Raw genomic sequence first — 14,158 nt, forward strand, 5'->3', positions numbered from 1 at the left:
ACCAAAGGTCTCTCTAGCCCAGTAGCCTGTCTGCCGACAGCGGCCAACACTAGGGACTCTGGAGGGGATGGACCGAAACAATGACCAAGCCATTTGTCTCGTGCCATCCATCTCCAGCCTTCCACAAACAGATGCCAGGGAAACCATTTCTACCCCCTGGCTAATAGCACTCCATGGACCCAACCTCCATGACTTGATCTCACTTCCCTTTAAACTCTGTTCTAGTTCTAGCCTTCACAGCCTCCTGCAGCAAGGAGTTCCACAGGTTGACTATTTGCTTTGTGAAGAAGAACTTTCTGTTATTAGTTTGAAGCCTGATATCCATTCATTTCCTTTGGTGTCCTCTAGTCCTTCTATGGGACTAATGAAGAACTTTTCTTTATGCACCCTCTCCACCCACTCATGCTTTTAGAGACCTCTATCATATCCCCCCTCAGTCTCCTCTTTTCTAAGCTGAAAAGTCCCAGTCTCTTTAGCCTCTCTTCATATGGGACCTGTTTCAAACCCCTCAACATTTTAGTTGCCCTCCCCTCTCCCACCTCCTTTTCCCAGGCTCCCCCAGTTTTGTTCAATAAATAGAGTTTCTATTTTTGAACACATGTGTCCTTTATTTTGTACATCAGGAAGGGGGCCTAGGGAGGGGTAAGTGGAAGGAGGTGAGGGAGGAATGGGGTACGAGCCCCCGATGGGGAGGACTGGGGTGGCTCTGCGGGCTCCTCGGGGTGGAAGCTCTCCTGCAGCCCTCCGATTGTCCCCCCCCCCCCCCCCAGATGGCAGCCTGCGGCAAGTGCAGCCGGTCTGATGGCCGAGTGCTTTGATGTGCCGAGTGTGGGCACTCCGGGCAATCCAAGCCAGGACTGCTTTGCAAGCGGGGCACCCCTGAGAACTGTCTGTCTGGGGTGGGGGTCGCGTCCCGTTAAGCACAGCCCTCGGCTAGCCTGAGGCAGCAGCTCCACGCTCTAAGTCCTCATCTGATGCCCTGCCGGCACTGCTTCCGGCCATCCTTAACCTCTGTTCAGGGTCCACTCTTTGTGGACATGCTAGTTCGAATTAGCAAAACACTAATTCAAACTAGTTTTTAAGTCTGGATGCGCTAATTCGAATTAGCTTAGTTCGAATTAACTAATTCAAACTAAGTTAGTTCAAATTAGCGATGTAGTGTAGACATACCCTCTGTGTCTTATTACAGCCTACTTTGCCACTGGACTTGTTCTGTACTTGGACCCTGATGCAGTAAAGCACTAAGGCATGTCTAACCTTAGTGAGGATCGGCATTACTGTGAGTGATGCAGTAGAGTTCGAGTTAAGGAGTTGACGCACTAAATTGACCAGAGACTGCTCTGCAGTCAACTCTGGTACTGGAATGAGAAGAGTAAGGCAAATTGGTGGGAAGTGTTTACTGTTGACACAGCATGATGAAGATGCCACAGTAAGTTGACCTAAGCTATATCATTCATGTAGCTGGAGTAGCATAATAGGTAGACTTACTCCACTAATATAGGCAAGACCTTAAGTGTGTGTACACTTTTAAGCATATGGATAGTTAAATTCAATGGGGTTGAGCACATGTTTGAGGTTAAGGGTATGCTTGAGCCCTTTGTTAGATTGATGCCCTAATCCACTGACATCCAGTGTAAACTGTGAATAAGTAACCAGTGCAGAGTATGCCTTGGAAATTCATGAGGATCAATATGAATTTTGAGCTTACAGTGCTTTACTTATTAAAAAGTCCATAATATTTTCTGTATATTCTTTCACAAAATAGAAGAATGCGATGGTGAGAACAATCTGACATTGTTGAGGTTCGACCTTAGAATACAAGATAAATTTCAAATTCTTTATATCAATTGTTTTTAATAAGAAATGTAAATTAACTTGATCATTTGGCAATGTTCTGGAACAGGGCCTTCCATGAATAATGATATGGCAGTCAGAGATTTACATAGTTGTTAGATCTCAAATATTTTCTCACCCCACCATGTCTCATTTTGAACCAAGACTATCATGATTTAAGATTGATTTAAACTGAGTTTTAAGGTCATGGCCATTTAATCTCACACATCCCATTATAGAAAAATCTAGTAATAACAATATTTGAGTAATAACTTTGTATAGTATAAATTTGAAAAAATCTGATTTTCATCCATCTCTTTAAATTAAAATTAAACCTACAAAGATATTAGTACAGTACTGATATTACTACAGACTATAAAGAAAGCATCATTTTTTAATAAGTGGTAGATTGGGGCTCAGGAGATTTGGAATCAAATGTTGGCATCTCCACAGACTTTCTTTGTGATCTGGGGCAAGTAATTTAAGGTGCTTTTCCCCAAGGACCTAAAAGCTAGAATTGTAAAGGTAAAGAGGTACCTAAAGATAGGGAACTTAATGGGATTCTTCAAAGAACCATGGCACCTAACTCCTCTGGGTACCTAGCTGCCTTTGAAAATCCTACTAAGAGCCTGTCTGCATCTTTAGGAAACAAAATACATTTAAAAATCTGGTCCTCTGTGACTTGGGAGCCTATGTCCCATTTTCAGAATTGACTGAGTCAATTAGAAGCCTCAATAAAAGTCAATTGGATGTAGGCTCCAAAGTTCCTAAATAATTTTTTAAAGTGGTACTCTTGATCTTTCTGTGCCTTGATTACCTTCTGCAAAATGGAGATCACACTACCTTGACTTTTGTATGAAGTCTGTAAACTCTTAAGGGCAAAAAATGTCTATTATTAGTGAGTTTACAGCACCTAGTCCAGCGAGACTACAATTAAGTCAATGGGACTACTTATGCACTTAAAGTTAGGTACATGCTTAAGTTCTTTCCTGAAGCAGAGCCATAGTACTTACTGCTAAGAGGTATCCTGTTTACTTCAGTGGGACCCTGCAGGGTAGTACTTTTTCTGAACTGCATTCTGAGCAACCAATGAAAATGAAACACTGCAACAGCCAGCACTGTTGGTCTTACTATTGCTCTTGCCAATTCCCTTTTTCCCAACAGTGAATATACTTTTAAGATTTGAATTGATTAGGACTGAAACAAACTGCAACTAGGCAGGATGATTTGAAGTAATGGATAATCCCCCGATCCATAGTATCAATAGATCTGCCCCCTTTGGGATTAAGAGCCATAGAACCCGGAGGGATATTAGAGAGATGTGGTCTGTGAAAGTAAGGTCAGGCCACACCCTTAGGGTATGTCTACACTACAAAGTTAATTCGAACTAACACATGTTAGTTCGAATTAACTTTGATAGGCGCTACACTAGCGCGCCGCTAGTTCGAACTTAATTCGAACTAGCGGAGCGCTTAATTCGAACGAGGTAAACCTAATTTTATAACGACTAACGCCTAGTTCGAATTAGCTAGTTCGAATTAAGGGCTGTGTAGCCACTTAATTCGAACTAGTGGGAGACTAACCCTCCCCAGCTTTCCCTGGTGGCCACTCTGGGCACCACCAGGGAAACTCGTCTGCCCCCCTCCCGGCCCCGGAACCCTTAAAGGGGCATGGGCTGGCTAAGGTGCCCGTGCCAGGTGCAAGCCTGACAGCACCCAGACAGCAGACCCTGCACCTGGCACGGCTCGAGGCAGCCACCTGCGGCCACCCAGCCCTCCCCCTCTTCCTGGGACCAGGCTGGCGGCTCCCGGGAGCCTGCCCGGGTCCACAAGAGGCGGGCATCCGCCTGGTCTAGTGCGGAGATCGTGGACCTCATCCACGACCTCCGCACTAGGCACAGGAAAGTGGCCGTCTAGGGCAGGATAGCTGGCAGCCTGGCCACCCAGGAGCAGGTTTGCATGAAAATCAAGGTGGTCCACTGAGACCCCCGACCCTGAGCCCTGAGCTTAGAATGTTCGTACTGGGTCAGACCAAAAGTCCATCTAGCCCAGGAGCCTGTCTGCCAACAGTGGCCAACACTAGGGACCCTGGAGGGGATGGACTACCCACTGGCTAATACCACTCCATGACATTATCTAACTTCTCTTTAAACTCTGTTCTATTTCTAGCCTTCACAGCCTCCTGCAGCAAGAAGTTCCACAGGTTGATTCTTTGTTTTGTGAAGAACAACTTTCTGTTGTTAGTTTGAAGCCTGCTACCCATTCATTTCATTTGGTGTCCTCTAGTCCTTCTATTATGGGAACTAATGAAGAACTTTTCTTTATGCACCCTCTCCACACCACTCATGCTTTTATTGACCTCTATCATATCCCCCCTCAGTCTCCTCTTTTCTAAGCTGAGAAATCCCAGTCTCTTTAGCCTCTCTTCATATGGGACCTGTTCCAAACCCCTGATCATTTTAGTTGCCCTCCCCTCTCCCACCCTCTCTCTTCCTCTCTCCCACCTCCTTTTCCCAATTTCCCCGAGTTTTGTTCAATAAAGAGAGTTTCTATTTTTGAACACACATGTCCTTTATTTTGTACATCAGGAAGGGGGCCTAGGGAGGGGTAAGTGGAAGGAGGTGAGGGAGGAATGGGGTATGAGCCCCCAATGGGGAGGACTGGGGTGGCTCTGTGGGCTTCTCGGGGTGGAAGCTCTCCTGAAGCCCCTTGATTGACCCCCCCCCCCCCGATGGCAGCCTGTGGCAAGTGCAGCCGGTCTGATGGCCGAGTGCTGTGATGTGCCGAGTGTGGGCACTCAGGGCACTCCAAGCCAGGACTGCTTTGCAAGTGGGGAACCCCTGAGAACTGTCTGTCCGGGGTGGGGGTCGGGACCCTTTAAGCACAGCCCTCGGCTAGCCTGAGACAGCAGCTCCACACTCTAAGTCCTAATCTGATGCCTTGCCGGCACTGGTTCCGGCCATCCTTAACCTCGGTTCAGGGTCCACTCAATGTGGAATGCTAGTTCGAATTAGCAAAACGCTAATTCGAACTAGTTTTTAAGTTTAGATGCACTAATTCGAATTAGCTTAGCTTAGTGTGTACATGGAGGCAGCTTCTGCATCGTGCTTGTGAACAGTTACAGCTCCGTGGCATGGTAAATATCAGCGACAAAGTACAGATCTTGCATTACTGAAGACAGCACAGCTTTACCTAGCTTAATTAATCTTAATTAAGCTTTACCACTTGGGCTGTTTTGCTGAAAGGGTTTTATTTAATTCACATATTTACAGGAATTTATGGCCACATCCTACAAACACGCATTACTAGGCTCTGTGCTTACTGTACTACAATCAATAGCCCCAATGACATGTAATTTAAGGTAGTCAATAAGAGGGCCATGACCCAAATGCAGACCATCAGACACTTTTGAACAGACTCCAAAATCTTTTAATATACTTATAATTGTAAGTATTGTTATTTTTTATTATTTTCTCTAAAGTCTGGACCTTGACTACAACTTAGCCAACAAATTTGGACTTTGACAAAAAATAATTGAATACCACTGCTGCAATGGCTCCAATACAGCGGGCATTTTCAGTAGTAATGTAAAAACATGGCAGTGACTAACCATCGGAGGTATTTACAAGTAGATTGGAAATTTTGAGAGGCTACTCCATGAGTGTACAAACAGGAAAATACCAAGTATTCAGTCCCTAAGGTTAGCTTTTAAGAGGTGCTGCATAATTCGACTTGTACCCACAAGCCCCAACATTATTTCTCAGCCAGTTTAAGTTGTGCTTAGTTTGCCCAGTGAAAGAAATTAGAGTAATCTGTCTCGCTGAACACATCTCACAGCTTGTCTCTAAAGGGATGCAGAAAGGGGCAGATGTTTTCCAACGTCCACTGTTAAGATGGCAGAGATACTCTCTCACCATCCACATGTTCTCTATAATAATTATGCACTACCTTCAATGGGTTCTCCAGCCTATAACTAGTCAAACTCCCTCTTGCTGACACAATCACCTTCAGCTGTTACTATGGCAAAGATATTAGAATACTATAATTAAGCTAGGTCAGTGTGAGAGGGTCATTAAAATATGTCCCTGCCTCTTTCTTAACACTGTATTAGTCTATAACATTCCAGCAGAAAAAATAAACATATTTTAGATGCAATAATAGCTTCTAAACAATAGCCACAGTCTTAGAAATATAAATATAATTTAAACTACATTAGTACATTAGGGTTTACAAGTATAAACAAATGTATTAAGACAAGAAATTGGTTTTCTATAGTAGAAGGCCTATTATGCATAATACAGTGCTAGGGGCAAAATATAATTTTCAATGTTGATAACTGGCCATAGAGCGAAGATATCCCTTAAAATTCTAAAAACATAAATGTAGTACTAGATCCAGACTTCTCTTCTGAGCCAGTGTCTCTACAGTTGCTAAAACTCTTGCTGGGGCTGGGGGTGGGCTTTTCAAAAGTCTTTTTACCTCTTGGATGTAAGAAGAAGACAAAAGAGGACAAAACAGTGACTCCAATGAAATTGATGGTTTGTGAAGTGTCTCACAAACCTGCTGCCACAAAGTCCATGAGGGCACCTCATCATCAATTACTATGAATGGTCATGATGAAGGATAGCAAATAAGCATTGGACTAGGGAAAGAGCACAAAAATGCCTGTACAGTGTGGGAGTCAGGGCACTTACAGGATGTAGCAGCCCAAGTTCAAATCCCTACGCTAATGACCCTTTCGTAATTTAGGAAAAGTGGAATGGCTTCAAGACACTAGGAAAGCTTGTACCAGAGTACCTTATGCCCACTGTCTCAGCATATGCTTCCCAATTAGGGAAACCTGTCTGTTTAAATCCCTTCTCTATAGCATGAAGATGGGAGAACTGAGGTTGTGTCTGCCATATCCCAGTTGAGTGACCTAATTCATCAGATAAAGCTTTTAAGAAAAATGCACCTTCTTCTTCTCTGCCTCTGTCATTTTAACTCTCCAGATCCTTTGCTTGCTTATGTCAAAATGTTTGAAAACCAAAACAAATGTCAGGTCAAACCAAAAAATGTTTCATTTTGACCTTTTTAGTTCCATTAAAACAGTCAGCAAATTCATCACAAATATGGAAATAGTTTTGGTTGAGCCCAAACACATTTTTCAGCAAATAAACTATTCTTCTAACATTTTTCAACCAGCGGTACTTGAGATATCTGTAATCAGCATATGGAAGCAGCAGCAGCGGTGAGATGCAGAGATTTTGATTTACGCTCCCTTCTGAGTGTAGCCACTGTAATTTTCACTAGAATTAGTATCTATTGATTGGAATTTTTTGTTTTAAGACAGGGAAAGAGGTAAATTAAATATGTTTTTTACATTGAAATCATGAGACTTCTGCATGGTATCATGGGCCACAGTGAACTTTTCTCAACCTGTGTGTGCAAGAGAGCTGATGCAGCTCCTTTTTGTTCAAAACCCCCCTCTTGCGCAAGAGTTGTTCTTCTGCTTTTTTTCCGGAAGAATGTCTCTTGTGCAAGGGGGGGGGGGGGTTTGCGCAAAAATGGAGCCTAATTAATTATGCCAATGAGGCGCATTTTTTGTGTGCAAGAAAGGGCAGTGTAGATGTAGCCTAAATGTAGTTTAAAGCTACATTAAATTTTTCTCAATGTAGAGCTCTCTGCCTTGTGAAGAATGAAGCAAGTATAAGAATTTTTGGAGAGCTAGTGTAAGGTTAGGGAATCCCAGAGTCAGTGTGAAGATATCTGAGCAGTTGGCCATGACTTTGGATGGATCTTCTGGGGATGGAATCCTTTGCCTCTTTTGTTGGTGTAGGGGTAACCCCAAAATGGTTTTGGAGAAAAGACTGTGGATTTCTATAAGAGTATAATATCTACAGGCCCCATTTTCAGAAGTGCTCAGTACCTACAATTAGAGCTAGATTTCAGAGTTCAACTCCTATTTAGGCATTGGAATAAGTGGTTAAGAATTTTGAAATGGCTCAGCAGCACATTGGGTGCTCAGCTTTCTCTGTCCATAAGTGTCATAAAGGGGTCAATTGGGTATGTAACGTTTTAGAAAACTGGCCCTACACATTAATGTAGATTACTTGGTACACTACAAGTTCCACAGAAACTATTATTCAACATACTGCAGTAGTTTACAGAAAGTTAAAATAAAACTTCATCCAGGAGTGCAGGGTTTGTTGTTGTTGTTGTTGTTGTTGTTGAAGATATAATCAAATAAATCAACCCCCCCCAAAAGCTGGTAGGTAAAAGAGGAGGACAAGATGAGTCAAAGAGCCCTTACACTGAGGTTTGAAGGGAGCTATAGATAAAGAGTGCACGTTAGGTAGGCAGGTAGACACTCCACAGCATGTATTCAAGGAGGCAGTTCTGATAGCAACAGCTAGGGGTCAGCAACCAAGAAGTTTCATTATTGGGTAATGATTTTCTACATTTCTGTTTAATAAAGTAAAATATTTTTTCAACCAATAAACAAAAACCATTTGAAACCACTGTCCTGAATATTCCTTCACTTACCTAGACCCCAAAATGACCAAATTTTTCTACAGCTATTGGCCAAAGAGTCCCAGATAAATAAGAATTAGTAGCACACCACTATGCTTTCTCTTAATGCTCATTTGTCTTTTATGCTTAGCAAACACATGTTAGTCTCATCTTGCCTACTGAAGGAAAGCGGACCATTTATCAGAGACTCTTGAACCACCTTACATGTCTATGATAACATTTCCAGGAAGAAGTAAGCTGTCACGGGATAAGAGGGATGGTCCCCTCATGAACTGATAACTTCTTGTAAGATGGGAAGCAAAAGGTAAGAATAAATGGTCAGTTTTCAGAATGGTTTGTACTAGGACCAATCCTAGTCAACATATTCTTAAATGAGCTGGAGAAAGGGGTAAACAGTGAGGTGGAAAACTTTGCAAATTATACTAAACTATTCAAGATTGTTAAGCCCAAAGCAGATTGTGATGAGCTTCAAAAGGATCTCATTAATTAGGTGACTGGGCAACAAAATGACAAATTAATTTAAATGTTGATAATTGCAAAGTAATGCATATTGGAAAACATAATCCCAACTATATCTACAAAATGACAGGGACTAAATTAGGGTACGTCTACACTATAGCGCTAGTTCGAACTAACTTAGTTCGAATTAGTTAATTCGAACTAAGCTAATTCGAACTAACGCGTCTAGAACTAAAAACTAGTTCGAATTAGCGTTTTGCTAATTCGAACTAGCAAGTCCACATTGAGTGGACTCTGAACAGGGCTTAAGAATGGCCGGAAGCAGTGCTGGCAGGGCATCAGAGGAGGACGTAGAGCGTGGAGCTGCTGTCTCAGGCTAGCCGAGGGCTGCGCTTAAAGGGTCCCGACCCCCACCCCGGACACACAGTTCTCAGGGGTTCCCCGCTTACAAACCAGTCCTGGCTTGGATTGCCCGAAGTACCCACACTGGGCACATCACAGCACTCGGCCATCAGACCGGCTGCACTTGCCGCAGGCTGCCATCTGGGGAGAGGGGGCAATCGGGGGGCTGCAGGAGAGCTTCCACCCCCAGAAGCCCGCAGAGCCAGCCCAGTCCTCCCCATCGGGGGCTCGTGCCCCATTCCTCCCTCACCTCCTTCCACTTACCCTTCCCTAGCCCCCCTTCTTATTGATGTACAAAATAAAGGACACATGTGTTCAAAAATAGAAACTCTGTTTATTTAACAAAACTCGGGGAAACTGGGAAAAGGAGGTGGGAGAGGGGAAGAGAGAGGCTGGGAGAGGGGAGGGGAAAACTGGGAGGAGGGAGCTGAAAGGGGGAAGCAAGGGAAAGGAGGGGGTGGGGAAACTGAAGGATCAGGGGTGGGGGTCTCGCCGGGCCGACTGCCTCCCAGTACGGCGAGGGAGGGGGCCTCGGCGTCCCCGGGGGGATGGGGTGGAGCGTGCGGAGGTTGAGGTGGGGGGTGTGGACATTGAGGAAGAGGTTGTGGGGGTTGAGGAGGGAAAGGTGGGAGGGGGAGCAGGAGTGGGAGGAGGGACAGCAGTTGGGGGGACAGCTGGTGCAGGATCAGCACGGGGCACCATGCTCTGCAGCAGGAGCTGCAGGTTGGTGCTCAGCCCTCGGAGCTCAGCCAGCAGCTCGTGGCGGACCTGCAGGTCTTCCCGCATCCACGACCGTAGTGTGCGGTGCACGGCTTGCAGGGACCCAAGGTGCTGGTCCCAGTATTCCTGCTCTGTGCTGGCGGTCTGGAGCAGGCCGCGGGTGCGGGAGCATGTCCCGGGTGGGGTGGTGCGCCCTGCACGAGCAGCTGGTGCAGCTGTAGAGAAAGAAGAGAAGTGGTCAGTTCTCCCTGGGGACGCAGAGGATGATGCCCAGCCCCCTCCCCAACTCCGCAACGTGAGGGTGACCATGTCCTGCACCGTGACAGCCGCAGTGCTTGTACAGAGGCCATGGTCAGGATGTCTGGCTCTCCCCGGGACTGGGAGCTGCCCCAAGACCGCACCCATGTCCCTGTGCCATGTATAGTGTGGCCGGGGCGGCGGGGGGGGGGGGGGGGAAGGGGAGATGTCCCCTGCCTCCGTGTAGAGGGGACATGTGAAGGGAAATCATCCTGCTGGGTCCTGCCCCGGGGTCGGGAGCATGTCATGTCTCTTTGCACAAGCATGTGCCTATTGGGCAATGGCCCCTGGGTGTCACGCAGCTGGAGCCACCTGCCCAAGGGTGGCATGGCACGTGCTCGCATGTGCACAGGTGTCTGCGTGATCCGTGGAAGGCATGGCCCACGTGCGCGGTCCCTGGTCTCCCTCCCATCTCCCCCCCGAACTACTTAATTCAAACTACTTACCTGGTACGGTCTCCCTGGACGACGCTGCTGGCGGTGACCCTTCTGGTGTGCCCAGGTCAGAGCCCTCTGGTCCCGGCTCGATGTCCCCCGGGCTGGCACGGACCGCCCTGCCCCCCAAGACTTGGTGGAGGGCAGTGAAGTAGCGGCAGGTGGCAGCCCCTGCAGCGGCGCCGCCTCTTGTGGCCCTGGCGTACGCCTGGCGCAGCTTTTTAATTTTAATGCGCACCTGCTCCTGGGTGCGCCTGTGTCCACTGCTGGCCATGGCGGCTGCTATGCGCCCATAGACGGCCGCATTCCTCCTCCTAGTGCGGAGATCATGGACGTTGGGGGCCTGCCCCCAAACCTCAATGAGGTCCATGACCTCCGCACTAGTCCAGGAGGCCGCGCGCCGTCTACGGCCCCTGGCTGGCCCCTGGGTGCTGGGGGACTGGGCAGGGGACGTGTCACTCGCACTGGCCGCCTGGCTCATGGTGGGGCCACTGGTTCGGGGCAGAGACTCCTGGCAGGGCTGGCTGACTCTAGTGCCGTCTGGCCAGAGTCTACCCCTTCAAGGGCCCGGGGCTGGGGGAGAGGAGAAGAATTTTCCTGGTTGTGCCCAGAGAGGCCACCAGGGGGAACCTGGGAAGGGCTAGCCTCTCACTAGTTCGAACTAAAGGGCTACACAGCCCTTAGTTCGAACTAGCTAGTTCGAACTAGGCGTTAGTCCCCGTAAAATGAGGTTTACCTAGTTCGAACTAAGCGCTCCGTTAGTTCGAATTAAGTTCGAACTAACGGAGCGCTAGTGTAGCGCCTAGGAAAGTTAGTTCGAACTAACATCCGTTAGTTCGAACTAACTTTGTAGTGTAGACATACCCTTAGCTATTACCACTCAAGAGAGAGATCTTGAAGTCATTGTGGATAGTTCTCTGAAAACATCCATCCAATGCAGCAGCAGTCAAAACAGCAAACAGAATGTTAAGAATCATTAAAAAAAAGGACAGAGAATAAGACAGAGAATATCTTGTTGCCTCTATATAAATCCATGTTATGCCAACATCTTGAATAAAGATGTGATAACCTCATCTCAAAAAAAAAAAAAAAAAAAAGCTGGGCATTGGAAAAAATTCAGAAAGAGGCAACAAAAGTGATTAGGGGTCTAGAATGACAGCCATTTGAGGAGAGATTAATAAAACGGGTACTTTTTAAGGAGACTAAGGGGGAATATGATAGAGGTCTATAAAATTGTTACTGGTGTGAAGAGAGTAAAAAAAGGAAAAGTTATTACTCCTTCCATAGCACAAGAACTAGGGTCACCAAATGAAATTAATAGGTAGCAGGTTTAAAACAAACATAAGGAAGTATTTCTTCATGCAACACACAGTCAACCTGTGGAATTCCTTTCCAAAGGACATTGTGATGACCAGGAGTGTCTAGACAGTGGCAGATACTTCCGGTATCCCAATATAGCATTTTCCATATCTTGACAGTGCACCTGTTATTTTGAAATAGCTTTCAAAATAACAGGTGTGCTATTCCAACGTACCTGTAAACCTCGTTCCACGAGGATTAAGGGACATTTCAGAATAGCTCTTTATTTTGAAATTTGTCACTGTGTAGATGTGATGGCGAATAGGGGTTCCTCTGATCATGCAGCCCCGTAACAGCAAAAACAGACTCCACCAGCCAGTAGAATAGAGAGAGTTTATTGCTTCTCCAGCATACAGCACAACATAGATGTGATGTGTCTACAGGAGTCTGGGCCAGGATGCCTCAGACCCCTTAAGATGGGGTCCCTGGGCCCCTAGATTCCAGCCTCCTCCTTAGTCTGTTTCCTTCATGGTTCCAGGCCAAGATTGTCCTTTCCCCTGAACACTCACTTCCTTAGTTCCCTCGCTACCCTCAACCGGTCAGACCAGTTGGATCTTCCTGACCTAGGAAGCCCACCTGCTGGGCAGTGCTCCGGTCACCAGCCAGTAGGGGTCACCCACAGCCCACAACCCAAGCATAACAACCAGCAAGGTATTGACACTACATCACAGTAGACCGTGCCAAATTTCAAATTAAGCTATTTTGAAATTAACTTGAAATAAGGTACATAATTTGTGTAGCTCAAATTGCGTATCTTATTTCCAGCTAATGGTGCAGTGTAGATGCACCTCAGGACTTTTAACAGGGTTCAAAAAAGTGCTAGATAAATTCATGGAATGGTGTCCCTAGCCTCTGTCAGAGGCTGGGAATGGGTGACAGAGGAGGGATCACTTGATGGTAATCTGTTCTATTCATTCCCTCTGGGGCATCTGGCATTGGTCACTGTCTGACGATAGGATATTGGGCTAGATGGATCTTTGGTCTGACCCAGTTTGGCCATTCTTATGTTCTTATGCATTGGGTGCATCAGTCTCTATTCTTAGAGAATATTAACACATCAAGGAGATTTAACTTATGCTCAGCAGAGAACATGAGGCTCAGTGGATCTATGATCCCACATGTGACAATGGGTAGTTTGACACTGTCCTAATTGTTCCAAAGAAAAGAGGAAATATTTTACAAATGATGGTATACATAAATAAATACCAGCTCCATTGACTAACTGACCTTTTATTGCTCTCCAGAGTTAATCCTCATATCTTGTCAAATATGTGACACTTGTAAAGTAAAACCTATACGTATATTCTGTAAATCCCAAGTCAAAAAATATAACTTCCCTTGCTATTTAAATGCCCCACCTATCAAGATGCTCCCTTGTACAATATATTACTGCAATAAATTGACAGATTTCTTATAGTTGCACTTAAATACAATGGGTTTTTTTATTTTTTTAAATAGACAATTATAAAAAAGAACCAAAATAAATCTATGTTTAAAGAATGTTATCATGGTTGCAAAATCAAGCTGTCAACATTTAAATAGTTTTGCAAATTCACAGTGGCAGAGCTGCTGATTTTAATTTTCCCTTTCACTACTCAATTTTTTCTAAGTTGGAAAAGTTCTGAAAAGTTAGAGCAGCAAAAGAAAAATGGGGGAGGAGGTGTTTAAAAAACTCTGTAGCCATTATACACAGTAGTGGAAAGGCTGGGGGAACAACATTTGAAAATTTAAAATTCTGAAGTTTAATCATGAAAAAATTACAAAAAGTTTGGAAGAAAACCACTCAATTTTTTTCCTATTTTAATTTTTAAACATTTCTATCATTGAGGCTGTTGGATACTGAACCACTGCTTCATTTGCTTTAAAAGCTGGAAGAAGTATAATGAACAAAGCAGGAGCCTACAGGAACAGAAAGAATGATCTTGTTATTAATTAAAAAGCCTCAGAGGTGTAGCCGAGTTAGTCTGTAACTGGAAAAACTTAAAAAACTTAAAAAACAGGGCTCATGATACCATCTATATGTGTTGTTAGTTTTTAAGGTGTGGCTAGTGTATTCATTGTTTTTTAAGTTTTTCTTGTTATTAATGTCACTGAAACTGGCTCCTTTTCTGTGGCTTCTCTCCTCTAGAGTCACAACAAGCC

Source organism: Pelodiscus sinensis, chromosome 10 (genome assembly GCF_049634645.1).
Source record: "Pelodiscus sinensis isolate JC-2024 chromosome 10, ASM4963464v1, whole genome shotgun sequence".
Lineage (NCBI taxonomy): Eukaryota > Metazoa > Chordata > Testudines > Trionychidae > Pelodiscus > Pelodiscus sinensis.